This window comes from Amblyomma maculatum, chromosome 1, assembly GCF_055883805.1.
Source record: "Amblyomma maculatum isolate TAMU_Amacu chromosome 1, ASM5588380v1, whole genome shotgun sequence".
In the NCBI taxonomy this organism is placed as follows: domain Eukaryota; kingdom Metazoa; phylum Arthropoda; class Arachnida; order Ixodida; family Ixodidae; genus Amblyomma; species Amblyomma maculatum.
The window spans coordinates 345082401-345095668 of NC_139344.1; positions in this window are offsets into that span (position 1 = coordinate 345082401).

Sequence of the window (13268 nt, forward strand, 5' to 3'; positions counted from 1 at the left end):
ACATCTTCATAGAAGCTTTCAACTGCCTGGTCATCATAACTACATGTAGGTGCATAGGCCTGTACAACCTTCAGTTTATACCGCTTATTAAGCCTAATTACGATGCCTGCAACCCTCTCATTAATACTATAGAATTCATCTATATTACCCGCTATATACTTATTGACAAGGAAACCTACACCTAGTTGTCGCCTCTCTGGTAAACCTCGATAACACACTACATGCCCATCCTTCAGTACAGTATATGCCTCATTCGGCCTCCTAACCTCACTAAGCCCTATGACATCCCATTTCATGCCCTCTAGTTCCTTTAACAGCACTGCTAGACTAGCTTCACTAGCTAGGGTTCTAACATTAAACTTTGCCAGGGTCAGTTTCCAATGGCGGCCTGTCCAGCGGAGCCAGGCTTTATTAGCACCCCCTGCTGCGTCACATGGTCTGACCGCCGCCGTGGTCAGTTGTTCCGCAGCCGCTGGTGACTGAGGGCCGGGGTTTTATGGAGCTTATCATAGGAGGTTGTGGCCAATTACTGCACCAGGGTGGTCAACTCCTGCTCTGGTGAGGGAGTGCGTTGCCGGAGGTGTTTACCGGCATCAGGTCACACCCCAAACCTGTTTATGCAATTCCATCGACACGCGGATTTCTTCTTTTTTTTTTTTTTTTCATCCGGTGGAGAATCGCGCGGCACCGGGATTTGAACCCCGGTCCTCTTGCATGCGAGGCGGATGTTCTACCGCTACGCCACCGCGCTGCTCCGCTGCACACAACTTACGCTACCTTAATGCGCAGAAGTGGAGTAAGCGTCGAATTTAGCTGTCAGATTAGCAAGTGAGGGGCTTTTTTTTTAGTCGCGAAAGTGCCAAGCTGCTTGGACGGTGCACTTTTCAGCAGACGATGGCGCTAGAACAGCATATGAAGCTCTCTCATAGCGTTACGGAGAAGTTACGTTAATAGTAATCATAAAATTCGGACTCTAGTATAAGCTTAGACGTCAGATAGCATCTTTCATAAACCAAGCCAAACTTATTCTCGTTTGTTTTCTTTTTTAACTTAAATTCATGCTATTATCGCAACAGCTTTGTACTATGCAGAACTACGCGAAATGTTTCATAGATACGCAACAGTATTTCACTTCACTGATTTTATACGTATATATTTGCTAAATTTTTAAACAAATTTTATATAATGCGGGTTCTTATGTATGGTACGCGTGTACAATTCGCGCGTGGTGAGGAAGCGCCGAGGCATCTCAGTTAATCGAACAGATACGATACACATCAGCATGCTGACCGAGCACTTTCGTGAAAAATGAGGAAAGACGTAACATCCGGAAACACGCCAGTGAATCTGTCTAAAACGAACTGGTGTTATTAGGTATGCACTAATTAGTTAATTAAAGGCAAGAAATAAACCACGTGCATTACGACAGCAAAACTGAATAAAATTACAATGAACAAAGGAACGCCGAACAAGAAAAATAGGGGCCTCAGCAATGGTCTCTAACTCACTAAGAGCTGCCTAGCCGTTTCTCAGGCAGTCAAAATTTCCTTGCTGTCCATTCAAGCTTCCGGCCAGGGCCGACCCTCGTGGAAAATAAACGTCCCGGCTGAATTTGAGGCCGAGGCGATTGTCTGGCGCCGTCTGGCAGCGACGCACAAACAGCACTTGGCGCAACCGGACATTCGACAAGAACACGCAAGCGCAGTAGCTCCGCGGGTCACACACAGCAGGGTCGCGCACTCGAATAAAAACAAGAAAACGCCCAAACAAGCGAAGCCGGCGACCGTAAGAACAACGAGACAGCGCTCGTTTCGATGGCAGCACACCAGAACCACCGCACACGCCACAGGCTTGCGACGGCGCCGGAACAAGTCGCGGGATCTACGAATAAGAAAAGAATAAAAGAAAACTAATAGCCATGAAATCAACGAACAGTAAAGCAGGCTGCTATGCGAAAAAAAAAAAAAAAAAAAGCACAGCGGTTTGAGAAGCTAGCGGAAACGATGAAGAAGGAAAAGAAAAAGGAGAGAGCGGGGAATATCAGAGATCGGGATCAGAGAATCGCGTCAACTACCGGCGCGGAAAGGCAGGCCGGAGGGGCGCAGAAAAGATGGAGGGTGAAATGGGGGTGGAAGTGCAGTAAGAAGAGGGCAGCGGTGGCCCCTACGTCGGCGTCGCGTGTAATTAATGGACAGATGGCCCGTGCGTGCGAACGCGAACCCTTATCGGACGTATTGTCTCCAGGGCTCCCGCAACAGCTCCGCCACACGGCGGCGGTGGAGGCAACTAAACAGCGTCGCGTCAGCACCACCGGAGAACATTGGCCCCACGGGGGTTACCAATAACCTGGGAGGACGAGGGGAAAGCAACTGTTGGTTGACCGTGCAGAGGCTACCGTTGCTGTTGCTGCTGTTGTTGACATAACTATACTGATGGGCACTTGCGAACCTGCGGCACGGGAGAAATAAGCGAGTTGCTTCGGAGCGGGACGGGACCTCCTCGGTAACGCTGCGCGGACCGTTATGAAGTCATCGGCGCGTCGTGTGGGAAACTCGCGCCACTTCCGGTGTGCCGATGCTTGAAAAAGCAAAAAAAAAAAAAAAAAAAAGCGAGAAAATACTTGCTAGAAGAACGGTGTGAAAAGTGTCTCGTCAGGTGTTAGGCATACACAGCTCCAGCCCGGATATATCAAACCCGAATATTCTGAATTACTGCTCATACCGAACACTATAGTGTATTTCCTTGAACATGCTGTGTAAAAATGTGGTGAGGTCACGCAGTATAACGAACTGCAATTTCGATGGTCGTTCAATATATCGAACTGCACTTCGCGCCCGTGCATGTGTCGGTTCTTGTAACTGCTTGCTTTGCGGAGATGTGTCGAGTGCGCCGCTTTGGGCAGGCTTGCTGGGCTAACGCTATGAATAGCACATGTTACGAGGCGATCTTGAGGGTGTGCTTAAGACTCAGGTGGCCTTTTATTCCATGCGATATTTTTCCCAGAAGTATACCGTTGCGCGATGAATATTCCAACCTAATCAAAGTAAAGCCTCGTTGCGGCCCTCGCCCGTCGTATTTACTCGCTTAGCATTTGTTCGCTTAAAGCATAGCGTATATAAGCCAACTGTACCCTGATGCAATGAGCGATTACTTGGTATTTACTGCGTATTGGTAGTAGGATAATACACCATAAGTTCGGTACTGGCTAGCTCCAAATAACCGCCCACTGCAGCTTTTGCGGCGAAGCAGGTTCAGGACAATAGCAATGCCTGTAGGAGAAGTGTGTCACTCCCTTGGACGAAGTATATACGATGTGGTATACATGGGGCTTACGTCCGAAAGCGACATCAGATATTGAAGACGTCATAGTGAAGTGCAGCGGTAATTTTGCCACTATAGGAGTGTTTGATATGCATACTGATATCACGTACTACACAAGCATCATGCATTTCGCCTCTATCTTTGAATAACAAAGCTACCGCGGCTAAGAACGAACCCGCGTCCTCGGGCTCAGCAGCAAAATGCATGTTCCACCTTTGCGGGGACGTCGGTACAATGTATTCTTGCTTCTTCGTTAGAGAAAGTTTATCAGTGCCTATTTTATGTATCTAATTATTCGCTACCGAACAATATGGACACACCAATCGAATATGATATATCCAGGTTCGACTGCATACATGTATGTCCCGGGTTACCAGGAACTGCCTTCGTGTACTGTGCGGCGACATTTAATATTTGGTGTTCAATCTACTTCGCTTTTTTCGTTTCATGGTGCTGCTTTTATATCTGGTACCAAAAGAAGCCGACACAGATAAGGAACTGAGTGAAGCGCTGGTTCATCCCGACATCAAGGGTCTACGTAGGAAATCCGATGAGGCTAGGGAGTTCCTGTTTTTTTCTTTATTTTTTTTTTATCTACAATGACCAAGGGACGACAAGCAGGAGCGGTTCGAGTACCGTGAACAACATGCTATATGATGCCGAATTGGAGGCTGCAATTCTGAGTTCATGGGAGAAGGCATTAGATGAACTGACAAGTTTACACAATGGGTAGCCCACCTTTAATGTATATGGTACCGCCGGAAACTTGAGAGCGTAGTAGGCGTTGGCCTTAGTGCCTTTAGCCAGGCTTAATAAGGGCCTAGTCAATTCGCTGACGCCTCGGTAAAAAGTGAGCAGGAATGAGCTGTGCTTTCTAATGGAAGATCGATTGAATCCAGCGTTTAAAAAGAACGAACAAAAATTGTTCACCTGACTTGAAGTCAGCGGACGTTCTCCGACGCTTAGTACATCGTTAACACGACATAATATTATCATGTGGTTTTCTTCGCTATCAGGCAACCTGTCAAAGATAGATGGATTTATCGAAAGGAAAGGCAGAGAGGTTGGAATGTAGCATCTATCGATATCTAGAGACTGATTTAAAGGCAGAAATTACTTTCATAAACCAAGCCTCTCTGTCCGCCAGCATCGTTATCACAGTGACGTATATTACATTCACAATTGGTGATCATCATTCCGCCTAAGCACGGCGTGAGCCCATAACGCGCTGCGAAAGAAAGTCAGCAATGGACACAGAGGGGAACTCTCAGTGCTTGTTTTAGAGGCTTGGAAAGAAGCAAGCACCCGAGACGTACCCCCTGGGAAGAAAGCATTGGTATGCGGCCAGCGCTCTCTTCCCACGCGGCCAGGCGTCGTCGTCTCTTCTTCGATTGCGCACGGGTCTTGCGCCGTCGCCGCTGGCGGAAGATGCTCGGTCGGAGACGCCGCTGCCTCCCGCACCGCACACGCACACCGGCCAGTGGCCTCACATGCGGTGACCACGACGGAGGCGCCGGTGACCGCGGGTCACCATAGACACCGAGTACTTCCTCCGGAAGAGCTCACGCGCATAGACACTGCGGGCTCCCGGGATAGAGCATGCTTTGACCTGTATGCTACGTGAGAAGACAACGTACTGCGGAATCGGATAAGGTGAGATACGTTTTGGTGCTGACGCGGAGTACCTTGCAAACAGCCGGCGGATGCGCTGCGAGCATGGATCAAGGAGGGGGAATAATTTCAGTTCGTTTTTGCTTTTGTTATTCGGTTCTTTTCTTCGCTGAATAAGTATGACAGTCAGCACGGAATCTTTGAAGATACGTGTCTAGTTTCCTCCAAAAAATTGTGGACTAACGTTTTGCAATTGTACCATGGCAGCCCGTGGCCTGAAGGCCACTGGTACTGCTCAAAGAAAGAAGAAAAAATGACAGGCGATTTAGCAGTGGTTGGGCTAAATGCGAATTAGGTGCGCTATTGCAATCCAGCTTTCAATTCGATTTGTGGTCCACATGCTCGTTGCATACAGTATAAACCAACACCGTGTTTGCAAACAAATGGGGCGCTCGCAACGCCGCAGCAGGCTGGGGGTGAAAAGTAGGCTTAGTCCCCATATGAACTCATGGAAGCGAAAGTTTTTGGAGCAGTTTTCTAATTCCACAGGGCACCTATGATGTGTTTTGGTACAGAGCAACTACAAACATCCTAGAACATGTTGTGCAGGCAAGAAATGCCATTTCAGAGGCGCAGTATTTTTTAAACACCACGAAACGTATGAGGGTGCCTGAGAGTAGTGAGGGTGACCCATTGAAACACATGCAAACACAATTGCAAAATTTTTATCGTCTCGCAGAGCACCAGAAGAGGTGGCCGGCCGTTAAATGCTGGCGAGAGTTTTAAAAAAATATGTGACAAAGTATCCTAGACCATTTCGGGGCAATCTATTTTTAAAACGCCGCTAAAAATAATCGTCGTTAAGCCGTACATACATTATATACCGCCGACAGGCTCGTTATCCGATGGATGTTTCTCCGAATCCCGCAAATTTCCTTTGTAGCCTATAGTTTAGTATGCTACCATATGCACTGAATTTACTTACTAATAATGGTCGTTCAAGGTGTGTAGACATAGGGGAAGCTACATTCAAAAAGCGCTTTTCAAACGTCATGACAAGGAAACGAAAGAGAAGGGCCCACTGTAACAGGCGACGGCACTGACAACGCCCTATTCGAGCGCTAACGACGCTGGCGTCGGGTATACCTGAGTAGACGGGGCATTGCGGTCCTCTGCTCCTGTGCGCGGTTCGTTTATCATGCTGTGTGAGGACTGCCTTTAGCTTAAAAGTTTGTATCATTTGAGCGGCAGTATTTAAGTGGGAATGTATAGCCTCCGAGGAAGCATGTGGGATAACACGAAAAGCTGTCGCGATACTTTTAGGAGTATGCCGGTGTTTACAATGCACATTGATTGAGGTGCTTTAAAACCTTATTGACTTCAAAATGATGTAGCATACTTTGTGAAACTTTTTCTTCAAAACATTCGCTAAAATGTATTCATCAGACGCGTTTATTTGTGCTCTCCGATACCAGAAAATTATCTTGGTAAGTTTTCCGTGCATGCGTTTCTATGGACCGTGCTTCCTAATTGTATCCCCACACCTTTAGCGGTATTTAAAATATACTCCATCTCTGTAGTGAGTTTTAATTGCTTCACATATGTTCTACGATGTTCATAGTTATGTTCTGCCCCGAATGACATCATAGGCGCGCTGTGAAATCATAAAATTGCTTTGAAATCTTTTAGTTCTATGTATTCATAAGAATCTAAACCTTCTTTTCACCCACAGAATACTTGTCTCTTGAGTTTATTTTTACTTCATACGGCAGACATTTTGTACAGATCAAAGCAGAACAAATACATAAGTAGATAATACAGATACAAAAGCACAAAGTAACACGAAAAACAAAATAAACAAAATGAACCATGCAGCATCATGATGGGCTGTCAATCATTGTGCCGGACAACTCACTCTGCTATGGTACGTGGAAAAAAAGAAAATTTAAATATGTCAGTCTCAGAAAAGTACGGCGTAAGGGCACTGGCATGATGGTGACGTGTAGGGCATGTAGTTAAAAAGGATATTTAAGGTGCAGGATCAAGCGCCAACTTATTTATGAGCGGGGAAAGGAATTCCCGACGGATATTTTTTCTTCGTGTCTCAAGGGGTTGGATATTGTTTATATACATAAGCGCAGACGGAAAATCAAGCAGCGGAAACTTTGAATAAATAAATCTGACGGCTTTTCTTTGAGTTCTTTCAAGGTTTTTAACATTGGTTTTAGTACAAGGATACCACACCACCCATGCATACTCGAGCTTAGGCCTGATTAGTGAATTATGTGCGAGTAATTTAACTTCAATAAGGGCCTTCTAAAGCTTGTTTCACAGAAAACATAGGTTTCGAAATGCGGACGAGCAGACATTTTCAACATGTAAATGCCAGGACAGGTTGTTAGCAAATGTTACACATATAGGTATATAAAACTGGACACTTCATGTAATGGTGACTGCCCAAGATGATACCTGTGATCAAATATATATTTTTTCACATGTCACGCGAAGAAAATTGGTATTTAATTTATTTATGACCATGCCCCATTTCTAGCATCATGCAAGGACGTTAGAGAGATATCAAGATCAGTTTGGTGAATTAAGAATGTACAGCACGCAGTCATCTGCGAACGAATATCCACGCCAGGAACAACTGTGTCAACAATATCGTTAATATAGATAAGAAATAGCAAAGCCCCGAGTACACTCTCTTGCAGCATTCCCGAAGTGACTGCAAGACCGTCGATTCCTCTCCTTTAATTGATGCATACTGTTTGCGGTTAGTTAAATAGCCTGAAATCCAGATAACCATGTACGTGCTACTTTTGTTTTTTGTCCAATCTGCGCTTACTATTTGACTTGAGTAGCTCCTCTAAAAAAGGAAATGTCTATGCTGCCCTTTCAAGAAAAAAAAAACGTTTTGTGTCATCTTTTCTGTATTTAGACACTTCGTTTTCTCCCATCTTCGCCAAAAGTAAAATAAAATGAAATGATGTGAAAGGAACGAATTAAATTGAAAAGAAAGAAAGAAAGAAAGAAAGAAAGAAAGAAAGAAAGAAAGAAAGAAAGAAAGAAAGAAAGAAAGAAAGAAAGAAAGAAGGAAAGAAAGAAAGAAAGAAAGAAAGAAAGAAAGAAAGGAAAAAGAAGGAAGGACAGGGAAAAACTAGAAGCAACAAAATAGAAGGGCTTATTTGCGGCTTAGCGCCAGTGACTCGTATGCCAGTGACTCATTTTTCCTCCCATTACGCCTGTCAGCATTACCCTTTAGTGAATTGAGGAAATATTACTGTGATGCAACTTCAGAGGAAGGTCCCCTAACTGTCTCTTCCAGGCATGCATCATAACTGCGGGGCACAATTGTTTTCATTACCTACATTAAGCGAACCAATTATTTTTATGTATCAGAATGGCGTTATCATTCAATTACCATGACGAAGGTGCATGGTATCGGCATGTACGAGCTCCCTGGAAATTCCGCCGTAACCTTACGCGCGTTTACAAGGACTTCACAGCGTTGCAGCAGCAGCACTAACATCCTACTCCAGCCCTTCACCTTGGCGTGCCTGCTCGTCTAGCTACGAAGAGGAAATCAAGAGCGACTCGTAATGAGGAACTCGCTACAAGGACAGTGCTAAACAAAGAGCTGGAGACGTTGGTCGGAGCGAGAGGGGAAGACTGGGAGGCCAATTGAAGGAAGGAAAAGCCTCGGGGCGTGGCGGAGGCGTAGCAGGAACAACCGGCGGACAGGAAACAAACGTCGCGCGAGACGAGAACGCCGCGGGAACGCGCGCGCACACGCACAAAGACATCTGCCGCTCAGGCGCGTCGGCGGCGGATGCGACTGAGCCACTGCGATGCGAGTGTCCGATAAGGGGAGACTTGACTCGCGAATCCCTCGACGGCATGCGAAGAGGAGACGAGAAAACTGGCCGCAAGATTGGCCTGAGACAAAGGACGGATAAACGAAAGAGAGAAAAAAAGCAGGGGTTGACCCGCGCTTGGAGGCCGAGTGCGTGCGTGGATGCAACAGCAGCAGCGATGGTCGGAGGCTGAAACGCCCAGTGTTGCTTGGAAGCTGCTCGCATGCAAGACACTGCCATATTGTCGACTTCGGAGCGATCCCTGCCTTCGCTGTAGTCGAAAGCTACCGGTTTCCGGACTTGAGCGCTATCTCTGTGCAACAAGATGGTGCTTGCACCTTCCACGAGACGGAAAGCTAAGCAAAGCGCAAGAAAGTACTCAGAGAACGAAATGACAAGTGAGGTCTGTTCCGTCTACTTTGCTTTTCTACAAAGATTTTGCTAAGGAGTGGCGCAATCAAGGGTGCTACGGAGGAGCACAAGGCTCGCATCTTCAGCCACCACCGAAGCCTCCTCCTGACTTTCTCGAGTGCGTGTGGTAAACCAACGAAAACGAAGCGGGCGAGAAAGGAGGAGTGGCGGGCTGCTCCGGCTGACATCAAGAAACACCGCCGGGTCTGATCCGATAAGGAAACCCGGCCTTCGGAATCCATCTGGCCGCCGAACACGAACACGTCGCATGGGACGGACGCACGAGCGACCGGGGAACCGACGAAACCGAAGAAACACTCCCTGGCCTCGCGTGCGCGAATCTCCCAGCGGATGGTCCTCCCCGTTCATATATGCACGCCCGTATTGACGCAACACCTGGCACGACCTGAAAGAACACACTGCCCAGCTCTGTGATGAAAGTATACGAGCAGAGCTTGGATGGCGAGGGAAGCGTTGGCCTCTAAACTGAGCCTGCAGAAAAACAAACGAAAATAGCAATAAAGTTAAGTAGAAACGATAAGGCCCAGTGAGTTCGATTCCATGAGCGTTGCATGGCATGTATATGTATCGCCAAACAGGGCGGTCAAGTGAGTGAGAGTATTATTTCGGAGTAAAGAAGGGCAGGTGCTGTTCGCAAGCGGCGCGCAAGGGGGTCTAGGATACGCTTTTCAGAGAATGGGCTGCCGCAGTTATAATTGGACACCGGATGAGGGCCAAAGCCCAAGGACGTCAAATTGATTTCTCCTCGGCCATTCAAAATTTGCTCCTGTAGATGAAACCCAACGAGCGGCCGCCCTGTCTTAACAGGTTTACCGCCTATCATTCGCGTAATTCGTTTTTCAAGTGCTCACTGATATTTTTCCGCGGAAAGTTTACCTATTTAAACCAAAAATGTCCGGCTGCAACGAAGTAACTTTAACAGTATATTTTTTTGGATTCATAGAAACATTATCACCTAGAGTTTTGCCTAAATACAATGCTAGTAAGTGCCGAACTACCACGCGAAAGAATTGTGCTCCCATTATTCAACAGAAGCCAATATTTCTCTTTGCTCCCGTAATACTATACAACAAAACAACAAAAGCACTCCAAGTTACCTGCATTAATTAGAGGGGGGGGGGGATAGATTTAAGCCTCGAGAAATATAGTTATGCCCAAGTATGTAATAGCAAGAAGTAACACGTGAACTTTTGCGGTGCTCCTTCACCAGTACTATAATGACATTTCCGTGTTCTATACAGATGCGGCTTTTTTTTTTTTTTTACATTTTATAGAAAATAAATATAAAATTACAATAGAGTTACGGTGGCGGCGCTTCCTCTGTGCCGATGTGCCCTCGTTCCGTCACTAAGAAGCAAGTTAGCCTCCATAGCCGCCGACGTAACCTATACGGCTTGCTGTGAGCATCGGCAAAAGTCATTGAACATTTTGTAGACGATCATGGAGCTAAAGCCTTTTACCACTGCGCAGGCATCTTACAGCGCATATTGAAACTTGACTGAAATAGATATGTCAAATTTTTGAAAAGTTAAAGACAGAAAAAAAAAAAACGAATAAAGAAAAAACTTTTTATTTTCAGCACTATAAGATTGGAAGTGTGCTAGAATCAAGAATGGCCCATTAGCACAGACTGTCGTGCGCTGGCATATAGGTATAATAGCATCAGTAAGGATGCGTTTGCCTGCCCTCACAGCCTTGGTGAATATGAGCAATGCGCAGGTGTGGTAACGTTCCAAGGTGCGATAAATGCCCGGCGGATATCATGTTATCTGCTGGTTTCGTTCAAGGCAGCGGAGATTCAAAGATTCCATCAGGTTGTAGTTACTTCAGGAGCCAATATAACACTGCCCTCTACTCAGCACCCGTTAAACCGTAAGGCGATGAGAGCACAGCTAACAGACGAGATACCAGCTCATCTTCTAACTGGGCTGTTTTAAAGCTGTTGGAGTCTTAAGATACGTCAGTATGCCCTGCACGTGTTAGTTTCTCGGAAGCGGCATTTTTGGCTGCACGCTAATTTGAAATGTTTTAAGACTCAAGTTCCTGTAATTTATCCCTGGTTGTTTGTCGTTCTGCAAGAGACGTACAGATGATTGGCGTAGGGGACCTCCCATTCAGAGACCTAGTAGTCAACGTTTGTGTATGCCTTGCGTATACTCCCAAGCCCTCTATGTGTATTTGTTCCACTTGCACAGCAAGAATTTGAATCTTAAAATTAACCGACTACGGACAGGCAGCTGACAGCCCCGATCAAAAGTGAGCTCGCGGAGGAATACACTCCTTTAGTACACTAAAGATAATAATGAAAAAGGTCATTTTTTTCCTCTTCGACTGCAGATATGAATTAGTGCAATCATCTGTACGGCGGAAGTTAAGCGGCTGTTTGCTCGGCAGTAGAGCTCCCGGCAGAGTAAGAATGGCATTGCGCTTGGATTGTTTAGTGCTGTGTCCAGTATTGAGCGCTACCAAGTGGCCCCACAGCGGCGGCGGCAGCGCAAAGCGTTAGAAGCTCGCTGCATAGCGTCGAGGAGCAGAGGCGGCGGCGGCTGGAACGCCAGTCGATAGTTGGTGCTGCTGCTGCTGCCGCGGAACCGAGGCATGCCGAGCAACGGGCGCGGTGTCATTCCGGTCACGTAGCTCGCCGCCCAGCGACCGCGCGGCAAGAAAAGGAAGCCGTCGCCCTAGGGAGGAGCAAAGATGGCCGCCGCCGCTCTCCCTTCTCAACTGCACCGAAAGTGTACACGCGCCGCTCGAGCGAAAGAGGTGCTGCTGCCTTTTGTACACCTAGTGGGCGATTCTTTCGGAGCTCGATACAGGGACGCAGCGTCATATTCCGTAACGCGGTTGTGCCCCGGCGAAGTGGACGTCGACCATAGTGTCGGACAATAAAACACTAAAACGAACTAGCCAGCTTTAGGAGCAACTTCCGATGGTCTTCCGATGCAAGTGATAACAAACGAACACTTTCATCGAAATCCAGCATTTTATCGCCGGGAAAGAAGACGAGTTGTCGAAGACAGAATTTACCAAGTAACTGGGCGTCGTTTTAAAAACCTCTTGCTGAATACTCTATCTTCTTTAAACGTCGTCCTTCGGCGAGACAAGTAGTCGACGTAGGAGCGACAGTCGTAGCACTACATATCGTCTTCACCATAACAAGGTGTGCATATCCAAGAAACGAATTGCAAAGATAGTACCTGGCGAAAATCAAGTCATGACATTGACACAGCCCCGCAGATACAACAAGTCCACTAATCAACGGAGAAATTTCTACAGCTAGGAAGGGTAGGAGTACAATCCATATATAGTTTTGAAGTCGGAGTTTTCGCACTAATTTAAGGTGTTCGAGCCGACCATGCTGATTTCAAGCGGTCTGTTGTCCGAAGGGTTTGCTAAGTGAGTAGTAAGGTTGAAAGTTGGGCGAGTTGAGTCTTATTCATATTGAAGGTAGCGCACAAAACGAGAACCAAGAAGGACGCAACACGAGCGCTTCAGAATAAATACCCATCTCATTAAACTTAAAACAGAAGACAACAAACGTGATAGCATCAAGAAAATAGGGCACGATGTAACTGGTGGAAGTGCTTAGTAACTGAGATAAGGAGTAAAAGCGTGAAACCTCATAGTCACAATAATGAGATAAGGTGTTTTTGCACCTTATCTTAGTTAATAAGCACCCCCGCCAGCTGCATAGTGCCGTACACTTTTCTTGATACTATATATATGACGTTTGTTTTCTTCTGTTTTTAGTTTCATGAGAGGAGTATTTATTTCGTGGTTTTAGCTGCGCAAGAGCGCTCGTGTTGTGTCCTTCTACTCCTTTGCCCTCGTGTTGTGCGCTACCTTCAATATGAATTTGCTAAGTAACCTGGCACACCAACTGTGGGAGAGAAAGAGAGTGAGAGGGTGCGAACAGCTTGTTTCACGACTTACCAAATCCAACTTCAGCTACAGCCAACCAGCTTCAATGCACTTAACGCCAAGATACCGCTTGAGCAGTGCGCTGACAAGCATTTAAAGAAAACAACAGCTTTACGAAGACTACAT